The 27,987-nt window shown below is 43.0% G+C and overlaps 1 pseudogene; it reads left to right on the forward strand.

Moving 5' to 3' along the window:
* The window catches only part of LOC124043748, a 61,661-nt pseudogene extending 41,611 nt beyond the window's left edge, over nt 1-20,050 (forward strand).
* The last annotated feature ends 7,937 nt before the right edge of the window (nt 20,051-27,987 follow it).

Here is a 27,987-nt window from a genome sequence, read left to right on the forward strand (position 1 = left end):
AGCAGGGGAGAGAGAGCGAAGGTTGGGACGGCGCGATACCATCCGAGTAGGGGCAGTGTGGGAGGTGTTGGATGAGAGCGAGAGGGAAAAGGATACAAGGCAGTGGTCGGAGACTTGGAGGGGAGTTGCAATGAGGTTAGTGGAAGAACAGCATCTAGTAAAGATGAGGTCGAGCGTATTGCCTGCCTTGTGAGTAGGGGGAAGGTGAGAGGGTGAGGTCAAAAGAGGAGAGGAGTGGAAAGAAGGAGGCAGAGAGGAAAGAGTCAAAGGTAGACGTGGGGAGGTTAAAGTCGCCCAGAACTGTGAGAGGTGAGCCGTCCTCAGGAAAGGAGCTTATCAAGGCATCAAGCTCATTGATGAACTCTCCGAGGGAACCTGGAGGGCGATAAATGATAAGGATGTTAAGCTTGAAAGGGCTAGTAACTGTGACAGCATGGAATTCAAAGGAGGCGATAGACAGATGGGTAAGGGGAGAAAGAGAGAATGACCACTTGGGAGAGATGAGGATCCCGGTGCCACCACCCCGCTGACCAGACGCTCTCGGGGTGTGCGAGAACACGTGGGCGGACGAAGAGAGAGCAGTAGGAGTAGCAGTGTTGTCTGTGGTGATCCATGTTTCCGTCAGTGCCAAGAAGTCGAGGGACTGGAGGGAGGCATAGGCTGAGATGAACTCTGCCTTGTTGACCGCAGATTGGCAGTTCCAGAGGCTACCGGAGACCACGCGGTGTGGAGCATTTGTATGGTCTGTGCAGAGAGGAGAGAACAGGGATAAACAGACACATAGTTGACAGGCTACAGAAGAGGCTACGCTAATGCAAAGGAGATTGGAATGACAAGTGGACTACACGTCTCGAATGTTCAGAAAGTTAAGCTACGTAGCAAGAATCTTATTGACTAAAATGATTAAAATGATACAGTACTGCTGAAGTAGGCCAGCTGGCAGTGGGTGCGTTGTTGACACTACACTAATCAAGTCATTCCGTTGAGTGTAATAGTTTCTGCAGTGTTGCTATTCGGGGGCTAGCTAGCAGTGTTGTTTACGTTACGTTGCGTTAAAAGAACGACAATAGCTGGCTAGCGAACCTAGAAAATCGCTCTAGACTACACAATTATCTTTGATACAAAGACGGCTATGTAGCTAGCTATGTAGCTAGCTACGATCAAACAAATCAAACCGTTGTACTGTAATGAAATGAAGTGAAAATGTAATACTACCTGTGAATGCGACCGGGTTGTTGAGTTCTATACAGAAGACGTTGGCTAGCGTTGGCTAGCTAGCAGAGTCACCTACGTTAAGGACGACAAATAGCTGGCTAGCTAACCTCGGTAAATTAAGATAATCACTCTAAGACTACACACTCTAAACCTAAACAACACAATTATCTTGGATACGATGATACGAAGACAGCAAAGACAGCTATGTAGCTAGCTAACACTACACTAATCAAGTCGTGGGCAGGTGCCTAGGAGCTTTACACTTGGTGCGCACCAAGCAGGAGGAAACATAAACTCTCACGTCCTTAGCCAAGTGGGCCACCAGTACTTCCCACTCAGACAGCACACCGTCTGACCGATGCCTGGATGACCAGAGGAGGGTGATGTGTGGGCCCAATAGATCAGCCGGTCACGGACAGCAGACGAAACATAGACACCCAGCGGGACACTGGGGGGGAGCGGGTTCTGCACGCAACGCCTGCTCAATGTCCGTGTCTAGCTCCCACACCACTGGCGGCGCCAGGCAGGAGGCCAGGAGTATGGGGGTGGGATCCATGGGCCGCTCCTCTGTGTCATACACCCGGGACAGTGCATCTGCCTTCACGTTCTGGGAACCTGGTCTGTAAGAAAGGGTGAAAACAAAACAGGTGAAAAACATGGCCCACCTTGCCTAGTGAGGGTTCAGTCTCCTCACCGCCCGGATATACTCCAGATTGCGGTAGTCAGTCCAGATGAGAAAAGGGTGTTTAGCCCCCTCAAACCAATGTCTCCACGCCTTCAAAGCCATGACGATAGCTAACAGCTCCCATTCCCCCACGTCATAGTTTCGCTCCGCCAGGCTGAGCTTCCTCGAAAGGAAGGCACAGGGGCGGAGCTGCGGTGGCGTACCCGAGCGCTGAGAGAGCACGGCTCCTATCCCAGCCTCGGACGCGTCCAACTCCACTATGAATGCCAAAGAGGGATCTGGATTGGCCAGCACGTGAGCTGAGGTATACAGAGCCCTCAGGTGACCAAAAGCCCTGTCCGCCTCAGCCGACCACTGCAAACGTACCGGTCGTCCCTTCAGCAGTGAGGTAATGGGAGCCGCTACCTGACCAAAACCCTGGATCAACCTCCGGTAGTAATTGGCAAACCCTAGAAACCGCTGCACCTCCTTTACGGTGGAGGGAGTCGGCCAACTAGACACGGCTGAGATGCGGTCACTCTCCATCTCCACCCATGAGGTGGAAATGCAGTACCCTAGTAAGGAGACGGACTGTTGGAAGAACAGATGTTTCTCAGCCTTGGCGTGAAGGTCATGCTCCAACAGTTGACCAAACACCTTGCGCACCAGGGACACATGCTCGGCGCGTGTAGCGGAGTATATCAGAATGTCATCAATATACACCACTACACCCTGCCCTTGCAGGTCCCTGAAAATCTCGTCTACAACCGCTTGGAAGACTGATGGAGCATTCATCAACCCGTACAGCATGACGAGGTACTCATAATGCCCTGACGTCATACTGAATGCCATCTTCCACTCGTCTCCCTCCCAGATACGCACCAGGTTGTAAGCACTCCTGAGACCAAGTTTGGTGAAGAAGCTCACCCCGTGCATTGACTCAATCGCCGTGGCGATGGGAGGTAGTGGATAACTGTACCTCAGTTATCTGATTAAGGCCTCGATAGTCAATACACGGGTGCAGACCTTTCTCCTTCACAAAAAAGAAACTCGAGGAGGTGGGGGAAGTGGAGAACCGAATGTAGCCCTGACGCAGGGATTCAGAGACGTATGTTTCCATAGCCACCGTCTACGCCTGTGACAGAGGATACACGTGACTCCTGGGAAGTGCACCGTCGTTGGGGTGGTAATTGAGTCGCCTTCTTTTTGGAGAAAGTGAGAGCTAAATCTGCATATTCGGGTGGAACGCGCATGGTAGACACCTGGTCTGGACATTCCACCATAGTAGCACCTACGGAAACTCCTAAACACCTCTCCGAGCACTCTCGGGACCACCCCGAGAGCCCTCCATTGCCATGAAACAGTGGGGTTATGACAAGCTAACCAGGGTAGGCCTAGCACCATGGGAAACGGAGGAGAGTCAATGAGAAAGAGACTGATTCTCTCCGTGTGACCCACCCCCCCCCCCCCCCCCCATCACCATGCCCAGAGGAGCGGTGGCTTAATCAACCATGGCTAACTCCAGACACAACCCTGACACTAATGGTTGACTATCTAAGGCGTTAACTGGGAATGTCATAGCTACAGGAACGATGGGGATCCCTAAACTATGGGGAAATGATCTGTCAATAAAATTCCCAGCCGCGCCTGAATCGACGAGCGCCTTATGCTGGGAATGCGGGAAAGTAACATACAAAAACATGTGTGCAACAGGGGGCTCTGGGTGAGAATGGTGCCTTTTCAACTGGGGTGACACCAGAGTGCCCTGCCTCTTGCCTTGACCCCCAGAGGAACCAACCCGGCAACGACCGGCAGTGTGACCTCTGCGGCTACAGATGGTGCACGAGACCTCCTCCGGTCTCCCTGGACATCGGAGCGGTGTTGCTGGGTTGCCGATCTGGATGTCCGCGGGTAGCCAGCAGGTTATCCAGCCGAATGGACAGGTCCACCAGCTGGTCGAAGATGAGGGTGGTGTCCCTGCAGGCAAACTCTCAACGGACGTCCTCGCGCAAACTGCAGCGATAGTGGTCGATCAGGGCCCTGTCGTTCCATCCCGCTCCGGAGGCCAGGGTCCAAAAGTCCAAAGCGAACTCCTGTGCACTCCTCGTCCCCTGCCGCAGGTGGAAAAGACGTTCACCCACCGCTCTGCCCTCGGGTGGATGGGCGAAGACCGCCCGGAAACGACGGGTGAACTCCTCAAAGTGGTCCAGCACCGCATCTCCTTCCAGGTATAACTCTAACTGCAACAGGAAACCCTGCCAGTGGGTAGCCACCCCATCGTACTGCCCGGGGAGGGTGAGGCGAATCCCACTGGAACCGGGTGCAGAGGGAGTGAGTAGTGGAGGCCCCTGTTGTGCTGGTGGAGGTGCTGCATGAACTCCATCTCTCCCAGCGGTCCATAGTTGGACGACGTGGTCCATGGCGGCGTCGAGATGGTGGAGCATCGCTGTGTGTTCCTGGACGTGCTCAGAGTATGAAGCGAGGGCCAGCCAACGAGAGCGTACAGGTTGCAATGGTGGGTAGTATATGGGGCTTTGGTGACAAAACGGATTGTACTGTGATAGACTGCATCCAATTTGTTGAGTAGGGTATTGGAGGCTATTTTGTATATGACATCGCCAAAGTCGAGGATTGGTAGGATGGTCAGTTTTACAAGGGTGTGTTTGGCAGCATGAGTGAAGGATGCTTTGTTGCGAAATAGGAAGCCAATTCTAGATTTAACTTTGGATTGGAGATGTTTGATATGGGTCTGGAAGGAGAGTTTACAGTCTTACCAGACACCTAAGCATTTGTAGTTGTCCACGTATTCTAAGTCAGAGCCGTCCAGAGTAGTGATGTTGGACAGGCGGGCAGGTGCAGGTCAGTTTTTAGAGCATGCATTTAGTTTTACTTGTATTTAAGAGCAATTGAAGGCTACGGAAGGAGAGTTGTATGGCATTGAAGCTTGCCTGGAGGGTTGTTAACACAGTGTCCAAAGAAGGGCCAGAAGTATACAGAATGGTGTCGGCGGCGTATAGGTGGCTTAGAGTCTCGCCAGCAGCAAGAGCGACCTCTTTGATGTACAGTGCCTTGCGAAAGTATTCGGCCCCCTTGAACTTTGCGACCTTTTTCCACATTTCAGGCTTCAAACATAAAGATATAAAACTGTATTTTTTTTGTGAAGAATCAACAACAAGTGGGACACAATCATGAAGTGGAACGACATTTATTGGATATTTCAAACTTTTTAACAAATCAAAACCTGAAAAATTGGTTTCTAGCTTCCCTGAACAGCTGCATATCACGTGGGCTGTTCGATTCTAATGCAGAACGCCATAGGATGTTTTTGTGTTGGTTAAGGGCAGTCAGGTCTGGGGAGAACCAAGGGCTATATCTGTTCCTGGTTCTACATTTCTTGAATGGGGCATGTTTATTTAAGATGGTTAGGAAGGCATTTAAAAAAATATCCAGGCATCCATTCATGTGCCTTAATAACAAACGTGTTTGCCATCTGTAAATACGAATCAAATTGTTAAATTACGAGCCTTGTTGGTTAAGCCACAGAAAAATCAGCATCCTTCCCACTAGCCATGATTGGCTGAAATAATAAGTGGTCTGGACATGCCGAAAGAGGAGTTCGGATTGTTCTACCATATTGAAGGCGTCTGTCTATTTGAGCTTGTCAGTCTGTGTTGGTAATCCTGTTGAACGCGGCTTTTTTCTAAATGTATTCTTTAGTGGAGCTGCATAATTATTGCTTTCCATTTTCAGGATGGTCAAGTTTTGAAATCAGTGGAATTGGAGTATGATAGCTAAAGAGATTGAGAAAACACCTGTCTCCGGGTTACATCTTCAAACTAAGGGCAACCGTGGTATGGCATCCCTGACGGGGAGACACTTCCATGATGCATGTTGATGTATGCAGGTAAGATAGTCTAGCATTAGCTAGCTACATCTTCATACATTACACATTTCTAATTTTGACAGAAAGTGGTTTAATTTCAAGTTAAAGTGTACTGTTAGCTAGCTAACATTAGCTGGCTATCTCCCTAGATGACATTGTTATTTGTTTCCCAGAGCCGATTGCTTTTCTAGTTAGTCTAACGTTAGCTAGCTAACATTGGACCTGGCTAGTTTGCTCCCAGCACTGTGGCATTGTTGCCACTTTGTTCATTGTTGTTTAACTAGCTAACGTTAGCTGGCTGGCTCGTTAGCTAACGTTATGTGACGTGTGTGATCTTAAATGTTGTTTACCTAGCTAGGTTCATTGTTAAAGTGTACTGTTAGCTAGCTAGCTAAAGTTAGCTGACAAGCTCCCTAGCGGAGGTTATTATTCGTTTCCCAGAGCTGTTTGCTTTTGTAGTTAGCGGTGTTGGCATGTTATTATTTGTTTCCCAGAGCTGTTTGCTTTTCTAGTTTGCAGTGTTGGCACTTTGTTCATTGTTGTTTAACTAGCTAACCTTAGCTGTCTGGCTCGTTAGCTAACGTTACGTGACATCTGTACAACATCTGTTGAATATGGCCGGTGTCATTTAAACGTCTGCAAAAAAGCATAATTAAATTGTTGCCAGCAAAGCTGATTAGGCTGTTTTCATGTTATCAAAACGTAAACAAATCATCGTCCAGAGCGTCAAGTGTGCGCTCTGAGAGCGAAACAAGATGGGAGGGGATAAAAGCTTAAGAGGGTGTGAATGATGCTGAATGTGTGTAGACAAAGAAGAGCTCTTCACTAGATACCAAAACATTCATTGGTGATTTTCTCAAAAGTGAGTTTACAAGTTGATCAACTTTTCAAAGCATATTTACGTTCTCATTGTTCCTCAAATGCAGTGTATGATATACCATTTTGTAGCTCTGAGGCTCTTCTTTTATCCAATGTAAAAAACACCATTTCACATTTTGCTACGTAAGACCGAATCCAGGTGGTGAGTCACAAATAAAATAAATCCCTTGAATGAGTAGGTGTGTCCAAACTTTTGACTGGTACTGTATATATTTTTATTCTGTACAGGCTTCCTTTTCACTCTGTCAATTAGGTTAGCATTGTGGAGTAACTACAATGTTGTTGATCCATCTTCCGTTTTCCCCTATCACCGCCACTAAACTCTGTAACTGTTTTAACGTCACCTTTGGCCTCATGGTGAAATCCCTGAACTGTTTCCTTCCTCTCCGGCAACTGAGTTAGGAAGGACGTCTGGATCTTTTTAGTGACTGGGTGCAATGACACAAAATCCAAAGTGTAATTAATAACTTCACCTTGCTCAAAGGGATGTTAAATGTCAGCTTTCTTTTTTTTAAACCCATCTACCAATAGATGCCTTTCTTTGTGAGGCATAGGAAAACCTCCCTGGTCTTTGTGGTTGAATCTGTGTTTGAAATTCACTGCTCGACTGATTGACCTTACAGATGTGTGAGGTTCAGAGATGAGGTCATTCAAAAATCATGTTAAACACTATTATTACAACTTATTATGTGACTTGCTAAGAAAATGTGTACTCCTTTATTTATTTATGTTTGCCGTAACGAAGGGGTTGAATACTTATTGACTCAAGACATTTCAGCTTAATTTGACATTATAGGGTATTGTGTGTAGGCCAGTGACAAAAAATATCTCAATTTAATTAATTTAACACAACAAAATGTGGAAAAAGTCAAGGGTTGTGAATACTTTCTGAAGGCACTGTATACGTATGTAATGTATGTAATGCATGTTAGGCTCGGCTCAACATTACTTCATAGACTATGAATAGACTATGAATTTAGGTCATGGTGTCCTGCATAGCACGTACTCGTGACTAACCTAACATTTGAGAGACTTGTTTTAGGTAGAAGACCCAGCTAAATAAATCACACTTTTATAGGTGTTGTCAAATACATTATATTTCAGTGTCTCGAATGGAAACATATTACTTACATACTGTTATTTCTGAAGTCGCTGATGGTGAGCATTTTATTTTTGCTTTACAGTCTTTACAAGCTTGTAAAGCACATTTAATTCAAACATATTTATTTTACATAAAAAGAAACCCACAAACTAGAGTTAATGTGTTCTGTACAAGCTTGTAAAGCACATGTTTAATGTCTTAATTCAAACACTGTTCCATACTTGTTTCTTAAATGGAATCTTCTTGCTCCCAACAGCCTGTGAACAATGCTGATTTTATCATTCCAGTGGAAATTGATGGAACAGTTCACCAGGTAAGTGCGACTGTTTTCAGTTTAAATTCTTAGCCTTTTTCACAGGTTCTCTCCTTCATAGCTCCACAATGAAAGGAGCAGTAATGTGGCCATGACCTCAAATAAAATTCTAGAATCTAATCTCTATGATATCCATGCTATGTTGGAATGCCTCTCCTTCGTTTTGGAAGTGTTTAATTAGTTCAAACCTTTTATCCACCACTGTTTACTCGGTGACTCTGTTTGTGCTGTAGCGCCGGTGCGCTAGGCTAGCTATCTGACAGAGCTTTGGCCTTCTCTGTTGACGGATCCTAGCAGCAGGTGGCTATTTCTGTGGGCTGATGAAACAAGGAAGTATGTTTGGCTTCTTAAATCACTGGGCCCATCAATCTCAGTCCCTAGCGCAGATTCTGCCCAGTCCATATGAGATCACATCGGAGATTGCAGGAACTTCTGTAGTTTTTCCTAGTTTAAAGGCTAACTCCAGACAGAAGACAGAAGAACACTCCTGTTTTACACCCCAGGCCTGGGTCTGTTTCAAGTAATCCAGGATAGGCTTGTTTAAGTGGGCACAGCCTATTCGGGATGACTTGGTTCAGGAACAAGGCCGATAGCATCATGTTCTTTTGAGAAATGGATGTGAGCAGAAATTGAGTGAAAGTTCTATATTGACAGGCATATCTTTCCATATACAGATAATAGGCTGCACCTAGAGTTGCAAAGGTAGGGTATATTTCTGTAAACTTTTGAAGGATTTGGGGAAATTTTACAAGATTACTGGTGGCCTTTTGGGTACTTCAGATTATCACAGGTGTCTGTAATTATCTATGGCCCTCTGTGTGGCTTTATCACATGTACAATATATAAAATAATGAAGTAAGATGATAAAAAAATATTACAAAGCTGTAAAGCATTATGCTTATTATAAACCAGGGATGGCCAACTTTGATGGGGGTGGGGGTCACAGCAAATCTGAAGTCTAATTCGACCTTAATTACTATTAGTTTAGATAGCTGGCCACTAGACTAATTTACCAATCTAAAAATGTTAGCTGAAATGGTCTAATTGAGTGATTATCAGTGACTCATCAGTAACAAGAGAAACTGTTTTTATGCACAACCAAATTTCGAAATTGCACCTTGTGTATTCTACATTCAGCATTAAGTTGAGACCCTGATTGAATGTAAATTGATCTGAAGGACGGAAATTGATCCGAGGGTCGGGCCGCTAAGTTGCCCATTCCTGATATTTAAAAAATGCACTTAGTGATACCATTAGTGTTCAATATGAGGCTTTCAGCATGAAATATCCTTTATATTTTTTTGAATGCACTTATTTTTTCTTTTACTATGTCATTGTGTTGGTGCCAAACTGGTGGCATTTGTGAAAAAAATCAAAAGTTTGAAAAGTTGCTGAGTTAATTGAAAATAATGCCATTGTTTAATAATGCCATTGTTTAAACGATATAAAAAATGAATACCATACAGAGCAAAAATATAAACGCAACATGTCAAGTGTCGGTCCCATGTTTCATGAGCTGAAATATAAGATCACAGAAAGGTTCCATATGCACAAAAAGTGTATTTTTCTAAAATGTTTTGCACAAATTTGTTTACATCCCTGTTAGGGATCAAATCCCCTTTTGCCAAGATAATCCATCCACCTGACAGGTGTGGCATATCAAGAAGCTGATTAACAGCATCGTCATTACACAGGTGCACCTTGTGTTGAGGACAATAAAAGGCCACTAAAATGTGCAGTTTTGTCACACAACACAATGCCACAGATGTCTCAAGTTTTGAAGGAGCGTGCAATTGGCATGCAGAATGCAGGAATGTCCACCACAGCTGTTGCCAGAGAATTAAATGTTCATTTCTCTTCCGTAAGCCGCCTCCAATGTCGTTTTAGAGAATTTGGCAGTACGTCCAACCGACCTCACAACCGCAGACCATGTGTAGCCACAACAGCTCAGGACCTCCACATCCGACTTCTTCACATGCAGGATCGTCTGAGCCCAGCCACCCAGACAGCTGATGAAACTGAGGAGTATTTCTCTCTGTAGTAAAGGCCTTTTGGGGGGAAAACTCTGTCTGATTGGCTGGGCCTGGCTCCCCAGTGGGTGGGCCTTTGCCCTCCCAGGTCCACCCATGGCTGCGCTTCTGCCCAGTAGTGTGGAATCCATAGATTAGGGCCTCATGCATTTATTTGAAATGACTGTTTTCCTTATATGAACTGTACCTGGGTAAAATCATTGAAATTGTTGCGTTTACATTTTTGTTCAGTGTGCATATATGTGAATAATATGATTCTGGTAACTTTGATAAATTACCAGTAGCTTTGCAACCCTAGCTGCACCTGATTGACTATTCCACATAGACATTTAGTGTAATATGTGGCATTTATGATTGTTAATTTCTAAAGAAGTCCGAAATGCTGTAAAACGGTGTTAACCTCTCTTTCAGTCTCTCCCCTCTATCTTTTTATGTCCCATCCCATTAACCTCAATGTCATCTGGCATCACATAGCAGCAAAGCTGGACACGCAAAGCAAGGTGTAGCCAAAAGTCACAGATGAGGGGGAGTAGGCGCATTTCTCGCTCAACAATTATTTAAGATCTTCTATTTAAAAAAAGTTGTTTTAAAGCATTAACATCTTTGGCAAAAACAAATATGTAAACTTTTTGTAAATAATCCAGAGTATTTCCATATGTCTTGTTTTTATTACCTCAGGTGTACGTGTTGAAGCGACCCAATGTGGATGAGTATCTCAAAAGAATGGGGGAGTTGTTTGAGTGTGTTCTGTTCACTGCCAGTTTATCCAAGGTGAATTCTTTCAACTAAATGCTAATTGTCATATCTAAAGGTTTTATTAAATTAAAGGTTGACAGGATCTAACAAGTACTAGCCTTAAAGGGAAGTTCATGATTTTACAACGTTGATGTCAGATGGTCCTCACCCTGAAAGTAGTCAATGGGCCAGGAGAAACTGTAATCCATGGTTTGGTTTTCTTTAACAGCCACTACAAGCTTCAGCTAACTTTAGTCACCGCTAGCTAAAAATCAATGGAAGAGATGGGGCCATCTAAAATACTAAACTTTCCCTTTTAAGTCTGTGACATGTTTGACATGTTATGTTTCAAATTCTTAGAAACTTTGCCCTGCCATTCTAATCTGTTATTCATAATAAATGTGTACACACACACATCTTTCTGTGACATAACATCAGGGACGATGTTGTGTGTGTTTTCCTTTTGTGCCAGTATGCCGATCCAGTCTCCGACCTGCTGGATAAATGGGGTGCCTTCCGACACCGCCTCTTCCGGGAGTCCTGCGTGTTCCACCAAGGAAACTATGTTAAAGACCTGAGTCGGCTGGGCAGGGACCTCAACAAAGTCATCATTGTAGACAACTCCCCAGCCTCCTACATCTTCCACCCTGAAAATGCTGTATGGCAGTCCTTCTTCTATCTACCTGTATACTATAATACTAAGCTCTCAATTCAATCAATTGCAGATAAAGGAAAACTGCACAACAGTAGTATCTGAGGTGCTAAAAAAGTGTAATTTCCTCTTTAAGTGTGTTCCATGGCATTGCCATTGAAAGGGATCCTTCAAAGGGGTGTTTACTTACTACTTTCATATTCCCTAGGTTGTTGTTGTTTCCTCCAACCATGGTTATTTAACAAAGTCCAGAATAATCTGGCTTGATGGAATGTCTTTGAGAATATAGCACTGTTAGAGGATATGGATTTGATCAGTTTCTCAAAAGCATGAGAAATCACGGGTTACCTAATTATTATTATTATTATTCAAACATTATTTATTCATCAAAGTCCTATTGACACAGATGTCTCTTTCTCAAGGGAGTCCTGATTCACATAATTCATCATAAAAATACAAAGTACATAATAGGGAATTAGTGACACAATTATTACAATCAAACGCGGGTGTAAGAGCGTCTGCTAAATGACTTAAATGTAAATGTAAATGTAAGGACCAATGCTGGAGTCGAGAAGCAGGTACGGGGAGTCAAATATTTAATGAGGAACAGACAAGGAACAAGACAGGAACAGCGTCAGCACACGGGTAACAAAACGACATACGAACGTTAATGCGGAAGCTGGGAACAGAGCTGGGGGACAGACAGATATAGGGAAAGAAATAACACAGGTGATTGAGTCTAGGTGAGTCCAAATGATCACTGATGCGCGTGACGAGTGAAGCAGGTGTGCGTAATGATGGCGGCAGGAGTGCGTAATGCTGGGGAGCCCGGCGCCCTCAGGCCCCAATGGGATATAGCTGGAGCAGGCGTGACAGCTGGAGCATGATAAATACAATTACAGTATAAAAAACATGTACATTCCTCTGTGACCAGGTCATTTCCTAATGTCCTGAAATTCCCAAAAGACACTCGTGTGTCCAATTGTAGACTATTCTGAAATTTGTTCCATGTATATGTGGTGCTTAAAAACTAAATGCTGTTTTTACTTCAATTGGTAGCAACTAAACAAATTTAAAGAATGACCTATTCCTGGGAGCGAGTAAGGTATTTCATTTACATTTACATTTAAGTCATTTAGCAGACGCTCTTATCCAGAGCGACTTACAAATTGGTGCATTCACCTTATGACATCCAGTGGAACAACCACTTTACAATAGTGCATCTAAATATTTTAAGGGGGGAGGGGGGTGAGAAGGATTACTTTATCCTATCCTAGGTATTCCTTAAAGAGGTGGGGTTTCAAGTGTCTCCGGAAGGTGGTGATTGACTCCGCTGTCCTGGCGTCGTGAGGGAGTTTGTTCCACCATTGGGGAGCCAGAGCAGCGAACAGTTTTGACTGAGCTGAGCGGGAACTGTACTTCCTCAGTGGTAGGGAGGCGAGCAGGCCAGAGGTGGATGAACGCAGTGCCCTTATTTGGGTGTAGGGCCTGATCAGAGCCTGGAGGTACTGAGGTGCCGTTCCCCTCACAGCTCCGTAGGCAAGCACCATGGTCTTGTAGCGGATGCGAGCTTCAACTGGAAGCCAGTGGAGAGAGCGGAGGAGCGGGGTGACGTGAGAGAACTTGGGAAGGTTGAACACTAGACGGGCTGCGGCGTTCTGGATGAGTTGTAGGGGTTTAATGGCACAGGCAGGGAGCCCAGCCAACAGCGAGTTGCAGTAATCCAGACGGGAGATGACAAGTGCCTGGATTAGGACCTGCGCCGCTTCCTGTGTGAGGCAGGGTCGTACTCTGCGGATGTTGTAGAGCATGAACCTACAGGAACGGGCCACCACCTTGATGTTAGTTGAGAACGACAGTTTGTTGTCCAGGATCACGCCAAGGTTCTTAGCGCTCTGGGAGGAGGACACAATGGAGTTGTCAACCGTGATGGCGAGATCATGGAACGGGCAGTCCTTCCCCGGGAGGAAGAGCAGCTCCGTCTTGCCGAAGTTCAGCTTGAGGTGGTGATCCGTCATCCACACTGATATGTCTGCCAGACATGCAGAGATGCGATTCGCCACCTGGTCATCAGAAGGGGGAAAGGAGAAGATTAATTGTGTGTCGTCTGCATAGCAATGATAGGAGAGACCATGTGAGGTTATGACAGAGCCAAGTGACTTGGTGTATAGCGAGAATAGGAGAGGGCCTAGAACAGAGCCCTGGGGGACACCAGTGGTGAGAGCGCGTGGTGAGGAGACAGATTCTCGCCACGCCACCTGGTAGGAGCGACCTGTCAGGTAGGACGCAATCCAAGCGTGGGCCGCGCCGGAGATGCCCAACTCGGAGAGGGTGGAGAGGAGGATCTGATGGTTCACAGTATCGAAGGCAGCCGATAGGTCTAGAAGGATGAGAGCAGAGGAGAGAGAGTTAGCTTTAGCGGTGCGGAGCGCCTCCGTGATACAGAGAAGAGCAGTCTCAGTTGAATGACTAGTCTTGAAACCTGACTGATTTGGATCAAGAAGGTCATTCTGAGAGAGATAGCGGGAGAGCTGACCAAGGACGGCACGTTCAAGAGTTTTGGAGAGAAAAGAAAGAAGGGATACTGGTCTGTAGTTGTTGACATCGGAGGGATCGAGTGTAGGTTTTTTCAGAAGGGGTGCAACTCTCGCTCTCTTGAAGACGGAAGGGACGTAGCCAGCGGTCAGGGATAAGTTGATGAGCGAGGTGAGGTAAGGGAGAAGGTCTCCGGAAATGGTCTGGAGAAGAGAGGAGGGGATAGGGTCGAGCAGTATTTCATACTGGCTTGAATGTCAGGAGCGATGTGAGGTGGTATGGTAGTTTCTCCACGAGAGCTTTGTAAATAAACAGAAGGAAATATTGCGTTATCCGCGTTGTCAGTGACGTCCAGAACTTTATCTGATAATGAACACAATTATGTTTTAAAAAACATTCACCTGTAATAAAGCAGCATACGCAATGATAAACAGCATCCAGTGGTTTTAAAGAGGCAGCTGCTCCCATATAGATATCGCCATAACCAAACGCCGACAGGAAAGTCGACTATCAAGTTACCTACTATCAAGTGAAAGGTACATTATATTTCTGTAGAAGAAGCCCAGTTAAATTCTCAGTTCCTTTATTAGCTCATGTGTTTTTGTTTTATGCAGATTTTTTGAATATTTCCATAAACTATGGCAAATTGGATGGAAACCTAGCTACTGATTTGAAATACTTTTGCCAAACAGGAAAGCTTTGATATATGGTGATAGTTGTTTCGGCCGCTAGGGTTGTTTAGGTCGCTTGCATTTCAATGCACCGCTAACTAATACAATCTGTTTCCACTAACATTCCAACATTCTCCAAGCATGCTAGCCAAGATATGTTGGACAATGCTGCATAACTTGATAACAAATGGTAAAACAGTTTGGAAGAAACGATAACCACCTGGAGAAGTTGAAAATAACCTAAAACTTAAAGTCTTTAGTGATAGTTGACCTTTTTGAAGTTTTAGCTTATTTTCAACTTTACTTTTCCAACTATCACTGAACACTTCTTGTTCAGATTGTTTTCAGTATATATTTGCAGAACTGCATGTGTGATACAGATGTTGCATCTTAATATCAAAATAATCCTGCAGCAACCGGAAATGTGGACTATAATTAACTGACATTTTTGTAAAGGCTGATACCTTTTTCGAATGTGAAAATCAAATGTCAAAGTGAAGAACTTCAAAAGCCTTTTTAAATCTCAAGTAATATACAAGTTGAAAATGTCTTGCATCGCAGGAAAGTTCCTCTGCAACAGAGTTATCAAATTAAGATCGTATATCTGTATGTATAACTGATGTTCTCTCTGCAAAATGTCTGCAGCTTTCATAGTTAGGTACTCTTAACAAAAATATAAATGCAATATGCAACATTTTCAAAGATTTTACTGAGTTTTAGTTTATTTTAGGAAGTCACTCAATTGAAATAAATTCATTACGCCCTAATCTATGGATTTCACATGACTGGGAATACATAAACTCAGCAAAAAAAGGAAAGTTCCCTTTTCAGGACCTTGTCTTTCAAAGATAATTAGTTAAAAAATCTAAAAAATCCATTTGTTTCCCATGCTTGTTCAATTAACCAATAAACAATGAATGAACATGCACCGTTAAGACACTAACAGCTTACAGACAGTAGGCAATTAAGGTCACAGTTATGAAAACTTAGGACACTAAAGAGGCCTTTCTACTGACTCTGAAAAACACCAAAAGAAAGATGCCCAGGGTCCCTGCTCATCTGTGTGAACAGGCATGCTGTAAGGAGGCATGAGGACTGCAAATGTGGCCAGGGCAATAAATTGCAATGTCCGTACTGTGAGACACCTAAGACAGCGCTACAGGGAGACAGGACGGATAGCTGATCGTACTTGCAGTGGCAGACCACGTGTAACAACACCTGCACAGGATCGGTACATCTGACCATCACACCTGTGGGACAGGAACACACAATCCCTCCATCAGTGCTCAGACTGTCCTCAATAGGTTGAGAGAGGATGGACTAAGGGCTTTTAGGCCTGTTGTAAGGCAGGTCCTCACCAGACATCACCAGCAACAATGTTGCCTATGGGCACAAACCCACCGTCACTGGACCAGACAGGACTGGCAAAAAGTGCTCTTCACTGATGAGTCGCGGTGTTGTCTCACCAGATGTGATGGTCGGATTTGCGTTTATCGGTCAAAGGAATGATCGTTACACCGAGGCCTGTACTCTGGAGCGGGATCGATTTGGAGGTAGAGGGTCCGTCATGGTCTGGGGCGGTGTGTCACAGCATCATTGGACTGAGCTTGTTGTCATTACAGGCAATCTCAACGCTGTGCATTACAGGGAAGACATCCTCCTCCCTCATGTGGTACCCTTCCTGCAGGCTCATCCTAACATGACCCTCCAGCATGACAATACAACCAGCCATACTGCTCTTTCTGTGCCTGATTTCCTGTAAGACAGGAATGTCAGTGTTCTGCCAATGCCACCAAAGAGCCCGGATCTCGTTCCCATTTAGCAGTTGGATCGGATGGTGAAGGCTAGGGCCATTCCCCCCAAACATGTCCAGGAACTTGCAGGTGCCTTGGTGGAAGAGTGGAGTAACATCTCACAGCAAATACAGGCAAATCTGATGCAGTCCATGAGGAGGAGATGGACTGCAGTACTTTATGCAGCTGGTGGCCACACCAGATGCTGACTGTTACTTTTGATTTTGACCCCCCCCTTTGTTCAGGGACACATTATTCCATTTCTGTTAGTCACATGTCTGCAGACATTGATCAGTTTATGTCTCAGTTGTTGAATCTTGTTATGTTCATACAAGAGGGAGGTTGTTTCTATTTTTGCTGAGTTTATATGCTTCTCTTTGTCACAGATACCTTTACAAAAGTAGGGGTGTGGATCAGAAAATTAGTCAGTATCTGGTGTGACCACCATTTGCCTATACAGTGCGGCACATCTCCTTCACATAGAGTTAATCAGGCTGTTGATTGTGGCCTGTGGAATGTTGTCCCACTCCTCTTTAAAGGCTGAGAGAAGTTGGTGGATGTTGGCAGGAACTGGAACATGCTGTCATACACATAGATCCAGGGCATCCCAAACATGCTCAATGGGTGACGTCTGATTATGCAAACCATGGAAGAATTGGGACATTTTCGGCATCCAGGAATTGTGTACAGATCCTTGCGACATGGGGCTGTGCATTATCATGCTGAAACATGATGGCAGCGGATCAATGGCATGACAATGGGCCTCAGGATCTCATCACAGTATCTCTGGGCACTCAAATTGCCATCGATTTAAATAAAATAGTGTTAATTGTCCGTAGCTTATGCAGGCACATACTATAACCCCACCGCCACCATGGGGCACTCTGTTCACAACGTTGACATCAGCAAACCGCTCGCCCACACGACGCTATACACGCTGTCTGCCATCTCCCCGGTACAGTTCAAACCGGATTTCTTCTGTGAAGAGCACAATGGCCAGTGGCCATTGAAGGAGAGCAGTTGCCCACTGAAGTCGGTCACGATGTTGAACTGCAGTCATGTCAAGACCCTGATGAGTACGGCGAGCACGCAGATGAGCTTGCCTGAGACGGTTTCTGACAGTTTGTGCAGAAATGTCATCAACTACCCGGGTGACTGGTCTCAGACAATCCTGCAGGTGAAGAAGCCGGATATGGAGGTCCTGGGCTGGTGTTGTCACATTTGCTCTGTTACATGTGTTTGTGAGGCCGATTGGATGTACTGCCAAATTCTCTACAACAATGTTGAAGGCTGCTTATCGTAGAGAAACGAACAATCAATTCTCTGACAACAGCTCTGGTGGACATTCCTGCAGCCAGCATGCCAAATTCACGCTCCCTCAAAACTTGAGACATCTTTGACATTGTGTTGTGTGCACATTTTAGAGTGGCCTTGTCATGCACTGATCTGTTTCACTTGTCCTTGTGCTTGTCTCCACCCCTCTCCTGGTCGAGATTTACGGCTTTCAGAATGCGTTGTCTGTCTAAAAATGTTTTTCATTTGTTCACCTATGGCCTATCCATATGAATGTGAATTTTCACATTCTTGTGAATATTTTAACTTTTTTATTTATGATTTCTTTTTAATTCTGCATATAACACTACCTCTCAAAAGTTGTCGAACACCTACTCATTCAAGGGTTTTAATTTGAGATGGTTTGGGATGAGTTGGACCGCAGAGTGAAGGAAAAGTAGCCAACAAGTGCTCCACATATTTGAGAAGTCCTTGAAGATTGTTGGAAAAGCATTCCAGGTGAAGCTGGTTGAGAGAATGCCAAGAGTGTGCAAAGCTGTCATCAAGGCAAAGGGTGGCTATTTGAAGAATATATTTTGATTTGTTTAACACTTTTTGGATTACTACATGATTCCATATGTGCTATTTCATAGTTTTGATGTCTTCACTATTATTCAGTATCTTCAGTATTATTCTACAATGTAGAAAATAGTTTCAACATTTTAAAAAGGAAAAACCCTTGAATGAGTATGTTCTAGAACTTTTGACTGGTAGTGTGCATATAACTAACTCACTGGTACACATAGATCTGTGTCATTACTTTGAAACTTTACTTTGTTTATAACTTTTCACACACTCAGGTCCCCGTAACATCCTGGTTCGAAGACATGGCCGACACAGAGCTACTAGATCTCATCCCATTCTTTGAGAGACTAAGCCAAGTGGAAGATGTCTACAATATTCTCAAGCAGCAGGGGATTGCAAGCTAGTGCGTAATTAGACACTGGCGGCAACTTTTCACCACACGGGGGCCATAGAAGAAGCTGGTGGGCAACAGGATTCAAGTTTCTTCCCACTAGAAGGACCTGCTAGTGTCTCTTGGTCATTGTCATCCTCCAAATTGACGGAACAATGAGGAAATGCTTTATGGCAAACATTGAAAAGAATGGTATCAATTATTTTTTCACATTTGATGCGGTAATCACCTCTTGGTAATGAATTTTCACCCTGAAGACAAGGTTAAGCGAAGCCCTTTTTCATGGAACGGTGATCATTTAAATGTCCTTTTCGCAAACTATTTAGTGAATACGATATACAAAACAAAGGGGTTTCATCTTGAGATCAAGATAACTCAACCCATTCCCACGTTTTAATATATTTTACCAAAATGCCTAAGTAAGGGCATACTTAACAACAATCATTCAAAGATTATTGTTGCCTAAAATATCCTGCTGTACCACAAGTATAATGTTTTAAAAAATGTCACCCCCTTTTAACTGAACATTATATCATGTGTTTTTTGCAACATGAGATACTATTTTTGGAAATGATTCACTACTGTGTGTGTGTGTGTGTGTGTGTGTGTGTGTGTGTGTGTGTGTGTGTGTGTGTGTGTGTGTGTGTGTGTGTGTGTGTGTGTGTGTGTGTGTGTGTGTGTGTGTGTGTGTGTGTGTGTGTGTGTGTGTGTGTGTGTGTGTGTGTGTGTGAAGGATGTATGATTATGACGAAGGATGGACTATAGCAACACAGAGAAAGCATGCATTCAGACGAAGAGGTTTGAGTATGGTCAGTATTTAGTTATGCTGTCTGTTAGTAATCATGCTTAAAATACTGGAATCACATCAGTCAAGGATTATGATGACCCATTTATCAATTATATCAGATAAGTGTTTACACCCATCCCCGTTTGAAATGTATTACACGCACAAAATACCTTAATCATAATTTGACAATCATTCACTGAAGTACATTATCAACTGAAGGGTGTATTGTCCTTTGTCCTGGAGCCTTTTCAGGAGGATGTAACATTACAGAACGTTCAGATATCAATGTATCATGTGGAACAGAAACTATTGTCTGTCAGGTAGAATATAGAATTGTGTCAGCTCAATTCATTATATTTCTATCTGCACCATTCAGCGAGATACACCTCTGAATAAGCAATAGCCTACATGTACAGTGCATACGGAAAGTATTCAGACTCCTTGACTTTTTCCACATTTTGTTACGTTACTGCCTTATTCTATAATTGATTAATTGATTAATTTTGATTTGAAAAAAATCCTCAACAATCCACACACAATACCGCATAATTACAAAGCAAATACATTTTTTAAATTATTTTTTGCAAATGTATTAAAAATAAATAACAGAAGTACCTTATTTACATAATTATTCAGACCCTTTTCTATGAGACTCGAAATTGAGCTCAGATGCCAGGGCCTTGGTCAGGGAGTTAACCAAGAACCCGATGGTCACTCTGACAGAGCTCCAGTTCCTCTGTGGAGATGGGAGAATCTTCCAGAGGGACAACCATCTCTGCAGCACTCCACCATTTAAAATGTAATGGTAGAGTGGCCAGATGGAAGCCACTCTGCAATAAAAGGCACATGACAGCGGGCTTGGAGTTTGCACACACTCTAGCAGGGATTTTGGCCCACTCCTCTACACAGACCTTCTCCAGATCCTTCAGGTGTCGGGGCTGTCGCTGGGCAATACGGACTTTCAGCTCCCTCCAAAGATTTTCTATTGTGTTTCGGGTCATTGTCATGCTGGAAGACCCAGCCACGACCCAACTTCAATGCTCTTACTGAGGGAAGGAGGTTGTTGGCCAAGATCTCGCGATACATGTCCCCATCCATCCTCCCCTCAATACGGTGCAGTCGTCCTGTCCCCTTTGCAGAAAGGCATCCCCAAAGAATGATGTTTCCACCTCCATGCTTCATGGTTGGGATGGTGTTCTTGGGGTTGTACTCATCCTTCTTCTTCCTCCAAACACGGCGAGTGGAGTTTAGACCAAAAAGCTCTATTTTTGTCTCATCAGACCACATGACCTTCTCCCATTCTTCCTCTGGATCATCCAGATGGTCATTGGCAAACTTCAGATGGGCCTGGACATGCGCTGGCTTGAGCAGGGGGACCTTGCGTGCGATGCAGGATTTTAACGGTGTAGTGACGGTGTAGTGTGTTACTAATGGTTTTCTTTGAGACTGTGGTCCCAGCTCTCTTCAGGTCATTGACCAGGTCCTGCCGTGTAGTTCTTGGCTGATCCCTCACCTTCCTCATGATCATTGATTCCCCACGAGGTGAGATCTTGCATGGAGCCCCAGACCGAGGGTGATTGACCATCATCTTGAACTTCTTCCATATTCTAATAATTGCGCCAACAGTTGTTGCCTTCTCACCAAGCTGCTTGCCTATTGTCCTGTAGCCCATCCCAGCCTTGTGCAGGTCTACAATTTTATCCCTGATGTCCTTAAACAGCTCTCTCGTCTTGGCCATTGTGGAGAGGTTGGAGTCTGTTTGATTGAGTGTGTGGACAGGTGTCTTTTATACAGGTAACGAGTTCAAACAGGTGCAGTTAATACAGGTAATGAGTGGAGAACAGGAGGGATTCTTAAAGAAAAACTAACAGGTCTGTGAGAGCCGGAATTCTTACTGGTTGGTCGGAGATCAAATACCTATGTCATGCAATAAAATATAAATTAATTATTTAAAAATCATACAATGTGATTTTCTGGATTTTTGTTTTATATTCCGTCTCTCACAGTTGAAGTGTACCTATAATGGAAAATGACCTCTACATGCTTTGTAAGTAGGAAAACCTGCAAAATCGGCAGTGTGTTAAATACTTGTTCTCCCCACTGTAGTGGTTTTAAAACTTTTTAAACCATGTTTATTTTACCTATGCTAAAGATGTCATGTTTTATTTCGTAGATTAATTGATATTGACTAAATCAAATGTGCTAACTTTTAATAATTCTAGTACGGTGTTCAGGTTGGGAAATGGTTTGTAATCCATATGCTGGGGTTGTATGTGTGAAATTTGGTTTTAACAAGCTAAATGTATGCTTCTGTGCTTTCAAGTACTTGAACTATACTTTTTTTTATATGCAATATCATATTGCAAGTCTAATGTGGTGCTCATTTAACCTGTACAGTCAGTTGAGTGGGTTGCCTTTTCATAGCTCCTTGTAATCATGCCTTGTAACGATCTTAGTTTTCTTCATGACACTTCCTGACGTTTTTGCTTGTGCATGTACGTGTCTACGTCTCTGTGCATGCGGATCTGCGTTACCTTAAAAATACAATTCAGCAATAATTTGACAAGATCTACGTCTTTAAATACAAACATTATTTTAATGACTATAATCATTTGCTGTTAGTTTTTTTACTGCATGCAACAAGAGCGTTAACATCCATGTACTGTAAAGAAACTGAAACTGCTAATGAATTATAAGAAAGAACTATAAAACTATTTGTACTTTCCCACAATAAAGCATGATTTGTCGAAAGAGGTAATATCTCCCTACAATGAATGATGCATACACTAATAGAGTGATTTATTCAATTGCAGGGGGTGTTGAAAACAAATTAAATTAAAAAGAAAATGGAATATGGAACTGACTAAATATTAGGAAGCTATTCTCATTGTTTTGCACTCTCAGTACAAGTACCCATTATGGGCCAAATTCTGAAATGGTATCCCAGTGCTTTTTCAGACATTTGCATAGAACATTTATTAATATTTTTGAAGATTTGCAAGCAGATTCCACTCAAACACAGATCTCAAGTCTGGATTCATTGCCTAGTCTGCAATCAATTGCATTCTCCAACTGTACTTTAGGGCATATTTTTATATTACATTACATTTTATGGATTGAGCACATGCTCTTATTCAGAGAGACAATTGAGTCGTCAACTCTGTACTTACTGTATATTGCTTGTTGTTATCTTTGACACAAACTAGTGACTGCCTTTTTAAAGACACAAAAATATCTTAAAATTGTAACCTTTACCATTCCAATCTCACATTCAAATATGAACACAAACAAGATATCGATCCATCTCATTCTGATGTGGATACTGGATCAAGATGATACCATGTGTTGTTGAAGATGAAGAGTATGTTATGTACAGTATGTTCTATTCAAGCAACAACGTTAAACAGGTTTCCGCAATAAGACAAAATATTTGTCTTCATGTATGCATTGCAAAATGCATGTTTTGTATGATATTAGTGTCAGCATACAGTAGATATCTTGAATTTCATTATTTGAAAATGTTGGAACTAATATCCCTCTATAGTGTTGATTCATACTATATTGAGTGATGGAATGTACTGGGAAACATCTTATGTTTGCTAATTCAATAATATCGTGGGCATTTGTTTTTGTTTTATTTTTGTCTTGAAATAGAGTAATACACAATGGTTGATTGAGTAAGGAAAGACTATATACTGTATTTGAATGCAACTGCATAAATACTATAATGTAGGTTCAATTGAATTGCGGATAACCGGTGACCCTCAGTTAGCTAAGTAGCTAACTATAGTAGCTATAATAGCCTCACGTGTTCCATTGAGTTGATTGAAGAATCGCAATGTTGCGTCTCTGGGGTTGAAAATTCTGGGGTTCTAGTCAATGAAGATAGCTAGCGGTAGCTAGCAGGCACATTGAGCAGGCAGGCCACATTAGCTAAATAAGCTTATCAAGTCACTGGCAAGAGGCGACGTGTGTTCAAATCAAAATCAAATCAAACTTTGTCACATGCGCCAAATACAACAAGTGTAGACATTACCGTTAAAACCCTTAACCAACAGTGCAGTTCAAGAAGAGTTAAGAAAATATTTACCAAATAAACTAATCTTAAAACATAATTTAAAAAAGTACCACAATAAAGTAACTGTGCCATTTTGTATTTTAAAATGTTCTCACTATATATTACACTATGTAAACACTGTCTAGCGAATCATGTTACAAAACAGGTGGCTGCAGGACACAAGATGCTCGCAATTCGTGAATGGGTTTTGAATTTTGGCAATTGGGATGCGAGTGAGCATAGTCTCAATTCTCATTTTACCCAAAACAGTGGCAGACTCGAGTGATCACTATCAAACACATAAGCAAGTTGCCACTCCATAAAGGGCATAGGGACCAAGTGTTCTTCCAACATAACATTGGCAAAATGGTGTCTTATACAAACAAGTCTGAGTCTGAAGCGTTGCTTAATGTGCAGGTCTGTCTCACTGTCTGGAGGCTACGCTTGGATAGAACGCAATCAGCGCAGGTGTTTCTCTGTGCATGACAATTCTCACTGGCACTACCATCTTGTGTTAGTGGGCACTTTTCAGGGAAAAAAACAAAGACGATGTGGCGAAGCCTGAAAACCAGTCCTCGCTCATGCATTTATATTACATCTACTATGTTAGGTTAGTTGGTACGTAGGCATGATTGTAATTAAACCCCAACCCTCATGTACATCGTGACGACAACAGTTACACAAATCTCACAAAACTCTGTTTTGGAATATACTGACTTTATGACCAACATTATACTAATTACACCTTTTATTTAATTTTGGCATGTTTCTGACTAATATTGTTGCCACATACAGTGCATTCAGAAAGTATTCATACCCCTTGACGTATTCCACATGTTGTGTTACAGCCTGGTTTCAAAACGTTTTAAATAAAATCTCACCCATCTCCACACATTACCCCATAATGACAATGTGAAAACATGGATTTAGAAATTCTTGCCAATGTATTAATAGTGAAATACAGAAATATTGAATTTCCATTAGTATTCACACCCCAGAGTCAGTACTTTGTAGAAGCACCTTTGTGAAACGATGTCTGCTGAGAGTTGGGAAGCAAGTTCAGGGAGTGTTTTAATAAATAAACATAACATAATACAAATCAAGAAACATGAACAATGCACAGACAAGAAAAATAAACAATGACGCCTTGGGAAGGAACCAAAGGGAGTATCAGTCCAGGTGAGTGTCATAATGTGCGTAACGATGGTGACAACTGTCCTCCATAACGTGCAGCCTGGTGACCTAGAGGCCGCACACGTGACACTTTGTCAGCGATTACAGCTGTGAGTCTTTCTGGGTAAGTCTCTATAAGAGCTTTTCACACCTGGATTGTGCAACATTTGCCCATTATTATTTTCAAAATTATTCAAGCTCTGTCAAATTGGTTGTTTCTCATTGCTAGACAACCATTTTCAGGTCTTGCCATAGATTTTCAAGTGGATTTTAGTCAAAACCGTAACTCGGCCACTCAGGAACATTCATTGTCTTCTTGGTAAGTAACTCCTGTGTAGATTTGGACTTGTGTTTCGGGCTATTGTCCTGCTGAAAGGTGAATTTATCTCCCAGTGTCTGGTGGAAAGCAGACTGAACCAGGTTTTCCTCTAGGGTTTGTTTTTCTGTGTTTGCCCCAAACATAACACTTTGTATTCAGGACAAAAAGTGAATTGCTTTGCCACATTTTTTGCAGTATTACTTTAAATGCCTTGTTGCAAACAGTATGCATGTTTTGAAATATTATAAACAGTCTTCCTTCTTTTCACTCTGTCAATTAGGTTAGTATTGTGGAGTAACTACAGTGTTGTTGATCCATCCTCAGTGTTCTCCTATCACAGCCATTCAACTCTGTAACTGTTTTAAAGTCCCCATTGGCCCATGGAGAAATCCCTGAACGGTTTCCTTTCTCTCCTGATACATGTGTGAAGGCATTAATACACTCAATAGCTTTCTTGACTTCATTATGATCTTTCAAAAAAATGGTGGTGTCATCAGCCAATTGTGAACATTTTATCTCTTTGTCTTGTATCTGAATACCCCTAAAACTATCCTTATTTATATGATGTGCCATAACTTGTGTGACCAATAAAAATAAGAAAGGAGAAATTGGTCATCCTTGTTTAATTCCATGTCTAATGTTGAATCTTTGGGAAGTTCCATGGGATAATTTAACAGAGCTGTTACTATTATTGTAAAGTGTCTTAATTACACTTTAAAAATATTGACCAAAACCAAAAAATCGAAGTCTCAAAAATAAATTATTGTTCAACTGTATAAAATGCCTTGTAAAAGTCTACAAATAAAATAAAGCTATCTTCCATAATGTGCTCATTGTAGTCTATCAAGTCCAATACTAGTCGAATATTATTACATATACTGTATGTCCCTGGACTTCGTCACTGGTCTCCCTCCGTCTGATGGCAACACCGTTATCCTTACAATGGTGGACCAGTTTTCTAAAGCTGCCATTTCATTCCTCTTCACAAGCTATCCTCAGCCAAGCAGACGTCCCAGCTCATGGTGCAGCACTTCTTCTGGATCCATGGACTTTCGGTGGACATGGTCTTCGACTGGGGCCATCTCCAAGATTCTTAGCCCCTCTGCTGTTCATCTTCTGTTGCCCCGTACCCTCCTTATACATCCCACTTTTCATGTGTCTAGGATTTAACTTGTGTCTCACAGCCCTTTGTCTCCTGTTTCCAGTCCCACCCCTCTCCCCTGTCTCGACGGCCAACCGGCGTAGGCAGTGAGGCGCCTCCTGAAGGTTTGGCCGCGGGGTAGGGGATTCCAGTACCTGGTTGACTGGGAGGGTTATGGCCCAGAGAAGAGGTGCTGGGTACCCGCTATGGATATCCTGGACCCAGCCCTCATCGCTGAGTTCCACCGCCGGCATCCCAGTCAACCAGGTATGCGTCAACCAGGTGGAGTCCTTAGGGGGGGGGGTTACTGTCACACTCTGATCTGTTTCACCTGTCTTTGTGCTTGTCTCCACCCCCCTCCAGGTGTCGCTCATCTTCCCTACTATCCCTTGTGCATTCATTCCTGTTCTGTTTGTCTGTTGCCAGTTTGTCTTGTCTCATTCAAGCCTACCAGCATGTTTTTCATATTCCTGTTTTCTTGAGCTCCTGTATTCTAGTTATCCCGGTTTTGATGATTCTGCCTGCCCTAACCCTGAACCTGCCTGCCGTTCTGTACCTTTTGATACTGCACAGTATTACTGACCTCTGCCTACCCTTGACCTGTCGTTTGCTGTTTTATAAATATATGTCTGTTATTCAAACTTTCTGGGTCTTATCCTGAGTCGTGATACCTGTGGACATCCTAGAGCAAAACAATCAACATGTACGTCTTCTTGAGAGTTACTGTATATATTAGTGTGTTACCCAAACTGTTGTGACGTGTCATGACGTGGCCCTTTCTTGGTGTAGATCATGGCTCCCCCCTTTCTCAATCTCTCTCCTAACCCAGGTTTATTACCTTTGGTCGTAAATACCGGGCAGAAACCATCATGCAGTGTTGAGGGAGAGAGTTTCCCAGAACAGAGACTTGGCCAAACTTCTAATCACCAAAATGGGAGAATTAAACAATATTGCTACTTTTGAGAATGTGGTAATAGTCTGTGGACAGTTAAGGGACAGTTATGACGAGTTGTTTCATTTGATGATCTCATGCAGAACAGGAAACACACATAACGGTATCTCTTCAAGTGTATATTTCCCAGCTGTCAGGTTTACATTTAAATATTGTGAAAAGTATGTGATTAAAAAAACTATTTTGAAAATATGTCATGTGATATTAACCTTTTAAATGAGAGTATGGATTTTCATATATTACGATTAACTAGTCAGTGGCCACACCCCCGTGAGCCCTGACATCACATTAGGCATCATGGACTGCCCCTTTCTGCTGTTATGTATAAAACCCACTCCTGGTGAAATTCACATCAGACTAAGCAAACCCCAGCGTGAGCTGAGGTTGCAAATGTTTGAATTTCTGAGACCAAAACATCCTGGGTGACGCTGGTGTGTGAAGTGGTTTAAACTACAACTCTACCAAAGGACAAGACTATTCCACATGGAGCATTGGCTACACGGATGGAAATGGTTCACCTCTGAGGCTATCAATCCCCACAAAATAAGAGCAAATCTTAGACATATGATTACTAGTCTGCAGCTAGAAATCACGTACAGTAGGGCAAAAAAGTATTTAGTCAGCCACCAATTGTGCAAGTTCTCCCACTTAAAAAGATGAGCGAGGCCTGTAATTTTCATCGTAGGTACACTTCAACTATGACAGACAAAATGATTTAAAAAATCCAGAAAATCACATTGTAAGATTTTAAAATGAATTTATTTGCAAATTTGCAAATTTGGTCAATAACAAAAGTTTATCTCAATACTTTGTTATGTACCCTTTGTTGGCAATGACA

This window comes from Oncorhynchus gorbuscha, linkage group LG09 (genome assembly GCF_021184085.1).
Source record: "Oncorhynchus gorbuscha isolate QuinsamMale2020 ecotype Even-year linkage group LG09, OgorEven_v1.0, whole genome shotgun sequence".
Lineage (NCBI taxonomy): Eukaryota > Metazoa > Chordata > Actinopteri > Salmoniformes > Salmonidae > Oncorhynchus > Oncorhynchus gorbuscha.